This window comes from Pseudorca crassidens, chromosome 8, assembly GCF_039906515.1.
Source record: "Pseudorca crassidens isolate mPseCra1 chromosome 8, mPseCra1.hap1, whole genome shotgun sequence".
NCBI classification, from domain to species: Eukaryota; Metazoa; Chordata; class Mammalia; order Artiodactyla; family Delphinidae; genus Pseudorca; species Pseudorca crassidens.
The window spans coordinates 31323231-31337202 of record NC_090303.1 but is presented as its reverse complement, the minus strand read 5'-3'; the positions used below and the strand labels follow the sequence as shown (position 1 = coordinate 31337202).

Sequence of the window (13972 nt, the reverse complement as noted above, 5' to 3'; positions counted from 1 at the left end):
ATATTAGCAGTGGTTATAGATGAATATAGATGATATAGTGAGCATACTTTTTTCTTTTTATTGCACAAGCTTTTTTTCTAAAATAAGCATATACTAATTGTTAAATGTTTTAAGTGCAATGCTCATTCAAAAGGAAAGAATTTTTTTATAATTTAGGATTATTGTATTTCCTTATAAGAGGAATGTTTTAACAAATTTTACAGGTGTCAATCAACCCTTGTTCAAACCCACATCAAATCTAGAATTATGAGAGTTTTATTTGGAAGTGAACTTTTTTTTTTTTTTTTTTTTTTTTTTTTTTTGCGGTACGCGGGCCTCTCACCGCTGTGGCCTCTCCCATTGCGGAGCACAGGCTCTGGACGCGCAGGCCCAGCGGCCATGGCCCACGGGCCCAGCCGCTCCGCGGCACGTGGGATCCTCCCAGACCGGGGCACGAACCCGTGTCCCCTGCATCAGCAGGCGGACTCCCAACCACTGCGCCACCAGGGAAGCCCTGGAAGTGAACTTTTAACTATCAGTACAAATGCCAAGATGCTATACAAAAATCCACAGGAACTTTTTGCATCTTTTTTTGAATTGTTGACAAACATTTCCTACATGATCCAACATACAACAGGGAAGTGGTACATCTTTTTCTTTCAATTTGCATACAATGGAAAAACAAGAATATATATATATATATATATATATATTTTTTTTACAGAGCTTAACTAATGAACACTACCAAGCTGACGGTTTAAGTCTATAGGAGAAAATTTATCTAATAAAAAATAATCAGAATTTATTTAGCATCAGTCACTTCCATAACCAAGTATTATTCTGATTAATAAAACTTGCCGCCATTAATTAGGCTTCTGGTATATACTTATACCAACTACTCCGTCTGTTGTATTGCTCCCCACCTTGGTTCTTCACAATTACAAACAGAAAATTGTTGCAAGGTAGGGGCAAGCATCTGCAAAAAACAAACAAAAATCCCCAGATTATTATAAGCATGAATGTGTGGTGGAATTTCCTCCCAAGCAATGGACTTTGAAATCACTTAAGAAATCACCAGAACTGAATGTGTCAAGATATTTTGCTTAAGTCCAGGAAGAGATGCATTTATTTATATCCAACAGAGGACTGAAAATTAAACTTAGTGTTTAGTGTGGGGACAGGTTGAGGGGAATTCAGCCATTTGAAAAATGACTGTCTTAAAAAACAAATGACCACCAAAAATAGATTCACTAAATTTATTTTAAAAATCTAAAACATTTCTTACAAAAGAGCATTACATTGTGCACACTGCTCTGAATAGATGCCAGGGACATACGGACTATTGTTACTTTTCCTCCCTGTCTCTCCCCCTCACCCCAAATGTTACAGTGACCACAAAGCAAAGAGTTCACAATAATTACATGGGGGGATTTTTTTTAAACCACCAACAGTGAACAAAAATGAAAAGTCACTCACTCTGCTGCTGTTTCAAAATTTCAAAGTTAGTTTTTGCACACCCCCCTAACCCCCCAACCCTGTTTGTAAGGAACTAAAACATTACATGTGGTGAACAGCAGAGATTTACTACACCTCAAATGCAGAACACCTGTGAAGCAGAGGAATCTTGCCTTTTTAAACAGAAGCAGATAAAAAAAAAAAGTGATGCGGGAATCCTTCAGTTCCTCACTAGTCTTAGAAAAACTTTCCAGAATACTGCTTCACACTATAAAAAAGAAAAAAATATCTTGCATTAGAATCCTTCAACATCTGCATACTCCTTCACACTGTTCTGCAGCAAATACTATGCATTCTGTATCTGGTCCTGTGTTCCTGTAATCGTAATGATCCGATCTTTGGACCCTTCTAAAGGCTCATCAGTTTTGATCGAAGCTCCTGACTCATGACGGATTTGTTTAATCCGCTGACCACATTTGCCAACAATAGATCCAGCCAAATCTTTGGGAATAGTTACTTGTGTAGTAATAATAGGTCCACCAAGATCACCATATGAACCATGACCCCCAGCATAGGAATAATGATATCTAGAGCCACGCTGTGGTTGATAAGCCATCTGCCACTCTGATGGGCTCCATGTGTCTACTGCAGAGTCCCAGGTTTCATCAACACTGAAACCAACCATGCCATCATAACGGTCTCCAGGTTTCCCGCTTCTGTCATAGGCCATTAGATCTCCTCCTCTAGGTGGCGATGGAGGAAGAGGAAGATTCCGAGCTCTGCCACCCGGGTGAGGGGGGGAAGGATTGGCCTTAGCTGAAGCAAAGAGTACCCTGAAATCATAAAAGACATATAAATTTAAATACATTTGGTGGAGATTATTTTATTTTTTCAACTTTTAAAAAGTATGCACTATTTGATAGATATTTTAAAAGATGTAATTTATATGTAAGTTATAAAGCATAATAATAAAACAACAAAAATATATCCATTACCCAAGTTAAAAATAATAGAACATAACTAATACCTTTGAGACCCCCATATACCCATCTCTGAACCTATCAAGCTCTCTCCCTTCCAAAGATAACCACTGTTCTGAATATTGTGTTTAAAATTTCCCTTACGGTTTTATTGCGAATGCAATAGGAAGAGCTAACAGTCTTTGGGACCTTGGTCTTTGTAAGACACTATTCTAAATTTGTTACATATTTTAACTCTAGTCCTCACAACAACCATAAAAGGTAAATATTGTTTCATCCCCATTCAGCAGATGGGGAAACTGAGGCACAAAGAGGTTAAGAGACTTGCTCAAAGTCACACAGCTAGTAAGTGGCAGACTCTGGTTTCAAACCCAGGCAGTCCGCTCTAGCTTCTGTACCCTTAACTACCTGCTGCACCTGTTCTTTTTTTTTTTTTAATAAATAAAATAAATAAATAACCGATTAATGCCATCATGACATGAAGGAATTTTATTCTAGAAAAACTTTTAATTCATTTCTCAAGTTTACAAAAGACTGATTTCTTTCCTCCTACATTTCAAGCAAAACAACCTATTTTCATAATACAAGTAGCAGCTTAAAAAAAAAACTGTGTAAGAAGTTGTTTACTTTGCAAGAAAATGAGACCTAAAAATCAGAATTTCCCCTGTAATTTGGAAATGTTTGGTAACAATCTCAGAATATTCTTGGTTTTAAGAACTTAGCTACCGAAGTTTTTGTTTTTATCCAACAGAAAAGAACTCACATTCAGCTGTTATGATTCCTTTCCTAACTAATCAAAATTAAAACATGTATCTATTTCTAAATCATAAAGTAAAATATATCTTAATCACACTGAGGAGACGGAGTAGAGTATACACTTTGGAATTAATCCTCCCAAGTATTTATACACAGGTCCTGTGGACCATTGGTTGAGGGCTGGCTGCTGGAGGGTGTTAATTCCCTGGCACTTCTGGCCTGCCTCGTGTGCAGGCAGAGTGGGCTTTGCAAACAAAGGAACCCCTCTGGCAAAGGGTTGAAATTACTGACAGTTAGGGGTTGGACTGGCCTGTGCTGAAATGATAAGGCCTAAGGGTTTATGAGCAGGGCGCTTCCAGTGTGTTACATACTCATGAGCATTCTGCAACATTCTTTTTTTGGTTACTGTTCACCATTATGGTTGTGAGCTTCATCCATATTGGCATGTTGATACATGTATATAACTGCGGTTCACTCACTTTGAGTGCTATATTCCATTGTATAGATCTGGTCCGCTGACCTATCCATTCTTTTGTTAATGGACGTTTGGGCTGTCTCCACTCTTTTGTTATCATAAATAATGTTACCTTGAAACTTGCAAGTCTCTTGCTGCATTTGTGTAAGAGCTACTTCTACACACCTAGGGTTAGAATTATTGGGGTGAGAAGTATTGGCACCTGCATCTTTATGACCTAATGAGTATAGCAGCTCTTCTGGTAGAAGTACCAGCAGCAGAGATGTAGATGTCCTAAAGTTTTATATCTTTGCTTAAAAATGATATTGTCGGACTTCCGCGGCGGTCCAGTGGTTAAGGCTCCACGCTTCCACTGCAGGGGGTGCAGGTTCGATCCCTGGTTGGGGAACTTAAGATCCTGCATGCTGTGTGGCACAGCCAAAAAAAAAAAGGTACTGTCACGCTTTTAATTTTTGCCAGTCTGGTTGGTATAAAATTATAAATAGTGAAATTTCTTCATCTTTTGAGGATCCATCTATCTATCTATCTAATTTTTTAAGTTAGAAGTCATGTGCATTCAAGTTCAGTATTTGTCACTTTAATTGTAATTTAAATTGCCTAAGAAGAAAGATTTGATAATAACATTGGAATTGTGACTATAAATGAATGATATTGTTTTGCTTGCATAACCTGTATGATGCTTAATTTTAACTGTCAACCTGACTGGGTCGTGGGGTGCCCAGATATTTGGCTAAACATTATTTCTGGGTGTGTCTGTGAGGGTACTTCCAGATGAAATTAGTATTTGAATCAGTGGAGTCAGTAAAGAAGATCGCCCTCTCCAGTGTGGGTGGGTATCATCCAACCTGTCGAGGGTCCAAATAGAACAAAAAGGTGGGGAAGGAAGAACTTGGCCCTTCCTGCTGATTACTTGAGCTGGGACGTCCACCTTCGTCTCCCTTCAGCATGCCTGGTGCTCAAGCCTTCAGATCTGGACTGGAATCTACATCATCAGCTCTCCTCGTTGTCAGATCTTTAGACCAGACCTAACCACACGACCAGCTTGCAGACGGCAGATTGTGGGATTTCTCAACCTCCAAAATTGCATGAGCCCATTCTTTATAATAAATCAATGTCTCTCTCTCTCTCTCTCTCTCTCCCCCCGATCCCCTATATATATATAAATTACTGGTTCTGTTTCTCTAGAGAACACTAAACTTCCCAACAGGTTCTAAAGTCAATTACAAAAGAAGACTTTCAAAAGTGTGAGTGAAGGTAGCAACTTGAATTAGGTGTAGCGTGTAAGGATAGCATTGTAGGAAGACACTAAAGTTCTCTGTGTCTATTAAAAATTCAGTGTCCTTATTTTATAGGAAAGTGTCATTCTCTACAGGCAATAGGTTTCCTTCTCTGTACTCCTACTTAATGGTTTTCCTATGACCCTCTTCACTTTGGAACAAGTGGTCCTTCTAGGGGACTTACTACAGGGGAAAGCTTTGCCAACCTTATTAAATTCTTGCAACATTTCTAGTGAAAGAGGAAGCAGTTCCCAGTAGAAGTGCCCAGTATTAGTTTCGTAGGACTGCTGTAACAAGTAACCACAAACTGGGTGGCTGACAACAACACACGTTCATTCTCTCCCAGCTCTGGAGTCGAGAAGTCCAAAATCAGGGTGTCAGCAGGGTTGTTTCCTTCTGGAGGCTCTGAGGGAGAATCTGTTCCATGCCTCTCTCCTAGCTGATGGTAGCTGCCAACATCCCTTGGCATCCAATGGCATCACTCCAACCTTGGGCTTTCTTCACATAGCCTTCATCTCTTACAAGGGCTCTTGTCATCGGATGTAGGGCCACGTTAATCCAGGATAATCTCATCTCAAGATTCTTACCTTATTTTACCTGCAAAGATCCTGTTTCCAAATAAGGTCACCGTCACAGGTGTTTGGTAAACATATCTTTTGGGAATCCACAATGCAACCCACTACAGGAGGGAACAGAAGACACTGTTGACAAGAGAAGCTAATTATATCAGATATTCAGAGGTTCTGCTCAGATCGCTCTTTTAGGGGATGGGGTTGAAAAATACCATGCTGGGTGTTATAGATGAGATTTCTTCCTTTGTGTATTCTGAGTGTTAATACCTTTTCCCTAAATAGAGGCTCAGTAACAGATGTCTGCTCTCACTGTAGGGAGTGTCAAGGAATCCAGCCAAGGGGAAGTGGTGCTAATATTTTCACGGGGGAGAATATAAATGACTCTCCAAGAAGGAAAAATGGGTGTGCTGTTGGATGGACATGTTGTACAAGAATTTCTTTACCTTGGTTGTTATTTATTTAATTTTTTCTTTTGGATCTTAATGTGTTTCTTTAAAAAAACAAAACAAAACAAAAAATTTCCCCGAAGTTCTTCCCTGTAAAATAAACCTATTCTGTAATGTTCTATTTATTTTATTTAACAAGTCAGAAGTAGACAAAAGGTTAAGTTTTTCATTTTTTTAAACTTTTCTGTATTTATGCAATTAAAGTTAATTTGATAAATTTCCCATTACTATTATTTTTTTTTTTCTGCGGTACGCGGGCCTCTCACTACGGCAGCCTCTCCCCTCGCGGAGCACAGGCTCCGGACGCACAGGCCCAGCGGCCATGGCCCACGGACCCAGCCGCTCCGTGGCACGTGGGATCCTCCCGGACCGGGGCACGAACCCGTGTCCCCTGCATCGGCAGGTGGACTCTCAACCACTGCACCACCAGTGAAGCCCTAAATTTCCCATTATTAACAGGAGACATCATAGATATTCTTTTAAGCGATACTATTTACTTCTTCAGATGTTTTTCACTATGAACCTGGATAGCTAAGCAATGAGATAGCTGGATTCCTGTCTAGTCTCTCTTAAAAAAATTAAAATGACATTATTCTAAGAAAAGAAGTGTGATTACTCCGTTGTTAGGTCTATTTAGAGAACAATTTAAGCCACATGGGAAGGGCACTCTCAAAAAGGCTAGCAGGTTAGGGCTTGAGCGTGTGCAATGCTGTGCTTACAGCCCTAAAAATATCTACTTGTCACAGAGAAAATACCTTTGTGAAAAAGGATCTTAACCCTGACACCCCCAAAAGACCAAAAGTATCCAATGTCACTATATAAAAAGCTAATACAACTACACTGCATCTGTGAACTACATTTATATTTTTCCTTCTTTCTCCTCTTTAACTTCAGGCCTTCCTCTCTTATGGCCAGAGTCACACGATGTTAGTGCCACAGATCTTTAAAAAGCGATCTGTCCCATCGTGCTCCTTTATAATGAGGAAATGACACCTGTAAGGTTAAATAAATAACTGAACGTGACACAATTAGTGACAAAGCCAGGGCATAGTACACACTTCTCCTCAAGCTAAATGCCTGAATTTTAAATAATTTACTCAAAATCATTATCAGGAATATTCTAAATCTTGAATGAAATGGTAACAAAAAATAACTGCCTAATGTCATTCCCATCATTTTTTCCTGAGCTTTCTTAAGAAATGTATTTTAGTTCAAAACCTAAAAAAATTTTTACCTTGTCCATGAAACTGTGCTTTCAAATTTCTAAATCATGAAATTGATTAGTTAAAAACAATACACACACACAATTTAAAACTCAGAAGTTACAATATTATAGGAACTTCAGTAAACTGTTTATCGGCTAAAAAATCTATTTGCTCCTATTCAAGAGGACTGGCTTAAATTAGTATATTTGTTTCTTTGTTCTAATTTCTCTGTGCAAATTTTGCGCTTTCTTATTGAGAACGGTGTTTCAGCTGTGGGCAATAGACCCTGTTTCAGATTTTATCCACTTCAGGAGCAGTGCTAAATCAATTATTAAAACACCTAAAAATGTCTTTTTATCATGTGTGACTCACTCCCGTGAATAGCACTTCGGAGTATAAAAATCAATTTCACCTACCATATCTCATTTAATTTTCACATCTTCTGGGGAAATTTATTTTCCTTAGTTTTTTTTGTTTTTAATTAATTAATTTATTTATTTATTGTTGCCCGCATTGGGTCTTTGTTGCTGTGCGCGGGCTTTCTCTAGTTGCGGACAGCGGGGGCTATTCTTCGATGCGGTGCACAGGCTTCTCATTGCGGTGGCTTCTCTTGTTGTGCAGCACCGGCTCTAGGCGCTCAGGCTTCAGGAGTTGTGGCTCGTGGGTTCTAGAGCGCAGGATCAGTAGTTGTGGCGCACGGGCTTAGTTGCTCCGCGGCATGTGGGATCTTCCCGGACCAGGGCTTGAACCCGTGTCCTCTGCAATAGCAGGCGGATTTCTAACCACTGCACCACGGGGGAAGTCCCTTCCTTGGTGTTTATTGGATATAAAGCTGAGCCTCTGACAAAGCCACAGTTCTGTACTACACAGCAGTCTTATTTAAAAATAGGAAACTCCAAGTAAAGTGTGTGATTTAGTTAAGAGGATTATAGAAACGTTAATTTCTCAGGTTTGATAAATGTGCTGTAGTTGTGAAAGATGATAACATTGGGGAAAGCTGGGGGGAATGGTATGTACTAGAACTCTCTATGCTACCCCTAGAAGTTTTCTGTAAATCTATAAGCATTTCAAAATAGAAAAATATTTTCAAAATAGATCCTCCAGTTATTCTCACAGTTTGTTAGCATATAATCTTTCCTTTTACAGTTCAGGAATCTAGTGCCCAAGGGGACTTTTTTAAGCTCAGACCAGGCAAGTGACTCCCGATCACTGAGCTGGCTCTTTCATGACACCTGCCTGATTTGCAGGGGGTGTGTGGAAATCTCGTTCTTCTATTCAAAAAAATGTTAGCAATAAACCCACAGATTCTATCCACTCCTGGGAGCACATTCAGACTGAAAGTTGCAATCTGCTGCAATGCCTAAATTCGTTATATTTGTGAATCCATTTTCCTATCACATGACTGTTCAAACTATGTGTGCCTTGTTAAAATCCAGCCGAGTAAATTTAAGGCTCAAATTGGCTTTATTCAGTGATTCATGAATCGGGCATCCTCCCAGGTAGCAACAGAAAGGAATATCACCAAGTTGTAGAAGAGGAAAGGTTTTTCAAGGTGGAGGAAAAAGGAAATTATTAGCAAGGAATGTGTTGTTTCAGGCAAGGTCGTCTTCCTAAGGGGAAGCCAAGGGCCTCTGGGGGGATTACCTCACCAGTGCTTACCAGGGCATTCCAGGTGGACTTGCTAAAGGCTACACTCCTGGGGGTCAAGACTGCAATTAGGTTAGGTATCAAGTCTTGGTTTGTTACGTGGAGTTTAGTACAGGTGACTCCACTAGGGGCCTGTTGTCTCCTGTTTAACCTGAAAAGGCCCCCAGAAGTTATTTCCGTCTGGTCCGCCTTGTTGTAGGAAGACACTTTCTCCCTCCTTGTTGTTCTTTTTTTGCTCTTCTTTGGTACTGCAGCCTTTATTCCATCTTGATTTGTTTTACCCCCTTCCCTTACCTTTTTTCTGGAGTCGGCTGAATGAGGCTGTGATGGTCATACTCAGAGCAGAGTTTCGAAGATGTGTGCTTCTCCCATGCCCTGCCCTTAAAGGGACATCCAGTCCCACCAGAGTCAGGCACGGATTCCCTGCCTCATCCTCCTCTGGTCCCTGAGCCCTGGGAACAGGGAGAAACACATCTCTTCAAAATGCTGCTGGGCGACCCTTCCTCCGTCCGGCTCTCGAAATCATTCTATATACCATAAAGATGGCCTGGGGGTAATTACTTCATTCGTGCTGTAACCCACCTTGCTGACAGGTACTGGATTCTGAGTTTTTCCTACTTCTCACTTCCTGGACTGACTTTGGACACTGCTTCTCGCCTCATCCTTTCCTGACCTCTGTGTAGTTTCAGTTTCTGAAAACCGTTGCCCTTGGCTATGAAGGAGCAGATGATGCCCCTGCTTCTACTGAGCATATATTAAGGGAAGAAAGGAAAAAGGGAAACAAGAAAGAAGCACAAATGCATTATTTCCAGTGTTCCTATCTTCTCCAAAAGCCTGGAACTTCACGACCATTCAGGAAACCGGAGAAAGCTGAATTTTAAAAAACTGTTTTTATGTTTTCCATGTTCCTTGCCAGTCTTGGTTCACATGCAAAGATATTTTACACAATTAGCGTTGACCCTTGAACAATTCAAGGGTTAGGGGTGCCACGCCTCTGTGCAGTGGAAAATCTGCGTATAAATTTACAGGTGGCCTTCCCTCTGCATCCCTGGTTCCACATCTGAGGATTCAACCAACCACAGATCGTATAATATGTGTTTCTTGAAAAATATGCACAAATAAGTTGACCGGTGCAGTTGTTCAAGGGTCAACTGTATACTATAAAGATTGTATTTTATATTTAGTTTTTCCCTTTAACATTGTCATATTCATTTTTTCCATTTTGCTACAATCTCCATTATGTTCATTGTAGTCAATGTGTAATATGCGTAATTTACAGAGCTTTAACTATGTGTCAGGTGTTTAAAATATTTTATTTAATTCTCACAGAACCCTACAGGGCAAGTATTGTTTTGCTGATTTCACGAAAGTCCAAACTGAGGCCCAGAGGGGTTAAGTAACTTGGCTCAAAATCATGCATCTATTCTATTTACTTAGAATCCTTGGACCTGATGTTATGACTGCCAATGACCCCTCAAGTGAAGCTCCTTCTCAAACCAATTCACCAATTATGTAAATGTCACTGGCAAAGTCCATTAACAATTCCCAGGAAATAGAATTGGTTAATAATTTAAAAAAAAATCATGCCAGGATTCAAACCAAGGTCTGTCAACTCTACAGGCTATACTATTGACTTGTCAGATAATATAGTAAGGACCCACAGTGAAACCCAGGCCCAGATTCTGAGCCCAATACTCTGTTCTTAAACCGTGATTCTCTACTTAGCTGCACACCAGAATCATCTGGAGAGCTTTAAAAAATACTGGTGCTGAGTCTCATCTCCAGAGATTCTGATATAATTGGCCTGGGGTGTGGCCCCAAGCATCAGGGTATTTGAAAATCCTAAGTATTTTAACGTCCAGCTGGAATTGAGAGGCACTCTTCTTTAGGAGAGCTTTACTGTAGAGACAATGAAAGAGGAGAAACATGGTTAAATCATACCTGAAATGAAGGAGTTATTTAACTTCAAAAGTGGCTTTCTTCATAAATTATCTATTTCCTGACAAATTGCCGAAGTCCATTCGTATAGGCTTGTGTGTCATTAGCATAGAGATATAAATTGAAGCCATGGATATATGTGAACTGGCCCTTGCAAAACATGTAGTGAGAAGAGAAAAAGGCTAAGGACAGAGCCCTGGGAGATAATATTTAAGAGACATGCAGAGGAAGAGCAGAAGAGCTATAGTAAAGGCTATTTCCAGAATTTTAAAATGCAAAGTGCTGCCGAGAGGCCAGATAGGAGGAGGCCTGAAAAGGGTCCAGTGGATTCAGCAATAAAGTCCCCATGGGAACCTTCATGAAAGAACACCGGGGAAGCAGTGCTGCTGCACCAGATTTCAGTGATTGAGGCAAAGGCAGGAGGGAAGGAAGTGGATACAATCTCGATGGATCTTTTCACAGAAAGTTTGGCTTTAAAAATGTGTCAGTATGCTTTCAGCTGTGAGCATGGGAACACCCAAACAAAAATGACTTAGACAATAGAGACACTCCCATTCAACACACACACACACACACACACACACACACACACACCTCCCACATATAAGAAGCCCAGAGGTGGGCGGTTCACAGTTAAGATTCTAGTTGGTTTCTCTGGGATACTCTTGGCCGCCCTTCATGGTCATAACACGGTAGAAGCAACTCTAAATACATCATCACATGACACTGTCTAGAGGGATAGCTCTCTTCACGTGCCTCTCTCCTTTTATCAGGGAGGAAACCTTCCTAAAAGCCCCCAGCAGATTTGCCCTAATGACTCACTGGCCCTAAAATTCACATTCCCCTCCCCCAGCTACAAGTGAACATCTGGCGTACTTTCCCTTTACAATGAGAGGTAGGCTTTGCTGTCAAGTGAGAGGGGGAGGGGTAAGACGGCTACCAAGGCAACCAAGAATTCCAGGAGGGTGTGGAGAAGGCGTGTGGTAGCCAGAGGGAGACACAGGTTTCATGCAAAGTTTTTGCTTGTTTGTTTTAACACGATTGAAACTGAGCATGTTTAAATGCTTTTCACAGAAAATATATAATCATAACAGCGAGACCCCTATGACTGTGGAATGGAATGGGATGTAAAACACGAGAGAAAGACAGGCATCTCTTCCATTCTCATTGGACGGAAGGAGGAGTAGAAGAGGGTAGACAGAGGTGAACGTGTAGGTTTGCTGGGAAGTTGAGGAAATTCTCGTGGGATGGCTTTGGTTTCTTCCCTGTGAAGTAGGCAGCTTAGTCATCTGCTGAGGGTCAGGGAGAGTAGACAACACAAAAGAGAGTTGTCCAGGCAACACAGGATTTCTAGATGGTTCTAAGGGCACAGTTGAGGTTGACTGCCTTAAATCTAAAATTACTCTAATTAGGGGGCATTTATGATTTTTTTCCCCGGCAGCCGTGCTAGACACCTGGCCATAGGTGTTCAGAAAGCAGAAGGATTAATATCTCAGGGGACTTTCTGCCCAGGTGTGGTAGAATAAATGGGACAAGGGAACTGAAGATATCAAAAGATCAATTGCAGCGATAGAACACGGAATCTAAGCTGGAAGAAAGTGAAAGTGGGAGATCCACTGAGAAAAAGTCAAGAGACCAAAGGATCAGAGGCACTAAAGTGACCAAAGGACTGGTATATTGACCAGGAGTGAAAGATTTCAAAGGATTGCAGGAGAAGGCTCACTAAATGGTGTATCTGGGCTTATTTCAAACATGGGTGTTGCCGAAGTCCAGAATTTGCATTGGAATGAGTGGCTGAAGCACAATGCAGATCAAGAAATAAGAAGGGATAGTTATTGGGAGGGTCAGCTATGTGGCCTGTGGCCCAGTTTGTAAACATAGAGGCATATGAAAGCAGCACTTTTCACGTTTCAATGTGTGTACGAATCCCCTGGAGATCTTATTAAAATGCAGATTGTGATTTAGCAGATCTGGGGTGGCTCTGCATTTCTAAGAAGTTACCAGGTGATGCCATGCTTGTGGTCCAGGAACCATACCATGAGCAGCAAGACACTGGATAATCCTATCATTGACTTGATACATACATACTCTCTTTATTTAAACCATCTTCTATCCTACCCTCCTCAAGGGGGTGGTCCCTAGAAAATATGTTCTACTTGGTCCCACCTGTTGGCTGTTCGGGGTGGAAGACCTCATACAACTTGAAATCAGTCCATCATCTGGACTCAGTCAATTGAAATTTCTCGTGAGAATCTGAACTCAAAGATAGAGACTACGCCCACTAAGCACTGGTGAGCACTAGAGTGATAAGATCCATTTTCCCCGAGTTTAGCACCAAAAACAAACTAAAGCCACTGGTATGTTATAGTGTGGGGTGAGTAGTAGTCATGAGGAAACTGGTTTTTAGGAAAAGCAATGGAACAGAGGCACAGGAAATTGATGAGACAAGAGAATAAGCACCTCTTGAGCGAGACGGTCACTATTCCTCACTCAACCTTCCTTCTCAAATACACCCTACATGAATATCTAGCCTCTCTGGCCTGTCTTCTTGACTCTCCTCCTCACCTTGGCTAACAAACGCTTTTCTTTGGGGGTCTTGATTTAGAAGGCTCCTCCAGGAAGCTTTCCCTGCCACCTGAATCTGGTGGGTGCCCTCCCATATATCTCCATAGCACCCCTAGTGTCCAGATCACAGCACTCGTCACCATTGATGACAGCTACCATTTGGATACTTACTTGCCAGGTGTCTGAAATATTCTCTATTAGATTATTAAAAAAAAAACGGTTGAAGTTAGATATTCTAGTTCCATTTTTTATTATCTTCACTTTTTACATAGGAAGGAGCTCAAGAGAGTTTAGATGTTACGTAACTTTCCCAAGATCACATTGCTTGTAGATGGTGGCATCAGGGTTTGAGGGCAGATATGATCAACCTCAAAGCTTGTGCTATTAGTCACTCCACTGTACCTCCTCCTTTCTCTACACTGTAATCACGTGTCTCTATCTGCACTCCAGCCTCAACAATATGATCTTGACTGTCTCTTGATTACTGTATTACCCTGTCTGGTGGTTGCCTGGTACAGAGCGGGTTCTCAGAAGTATTTGTTGAATGAATGTGGTAGCATGTGAGTGACTTAAAATTCTTTACTGGGTCTAACTTCTAATAGAACTGGGTGCAAGATTGTGTAGCATTCCTCTTAGAACAAAAAGTCCTGAACAAAGAGAAGATGATTTATAAAATA

At 40.9% G+C, this 13972-nt stretch overlaps 1 pseudogene; it reads right to left on the bottom strand.

Moving 5' to 3' along the window:
• Positions 1–1565: 1565 nt before the first annotated feature.
• On the bottom strand, positions 1566–9126 carry LOC137228689 (heterogeneous nuclear ribonucleoprotein K pseudogene; annotated as a pseudogene).
• Positions 9127–13972: the final 4846 nt, after the last annotated feature.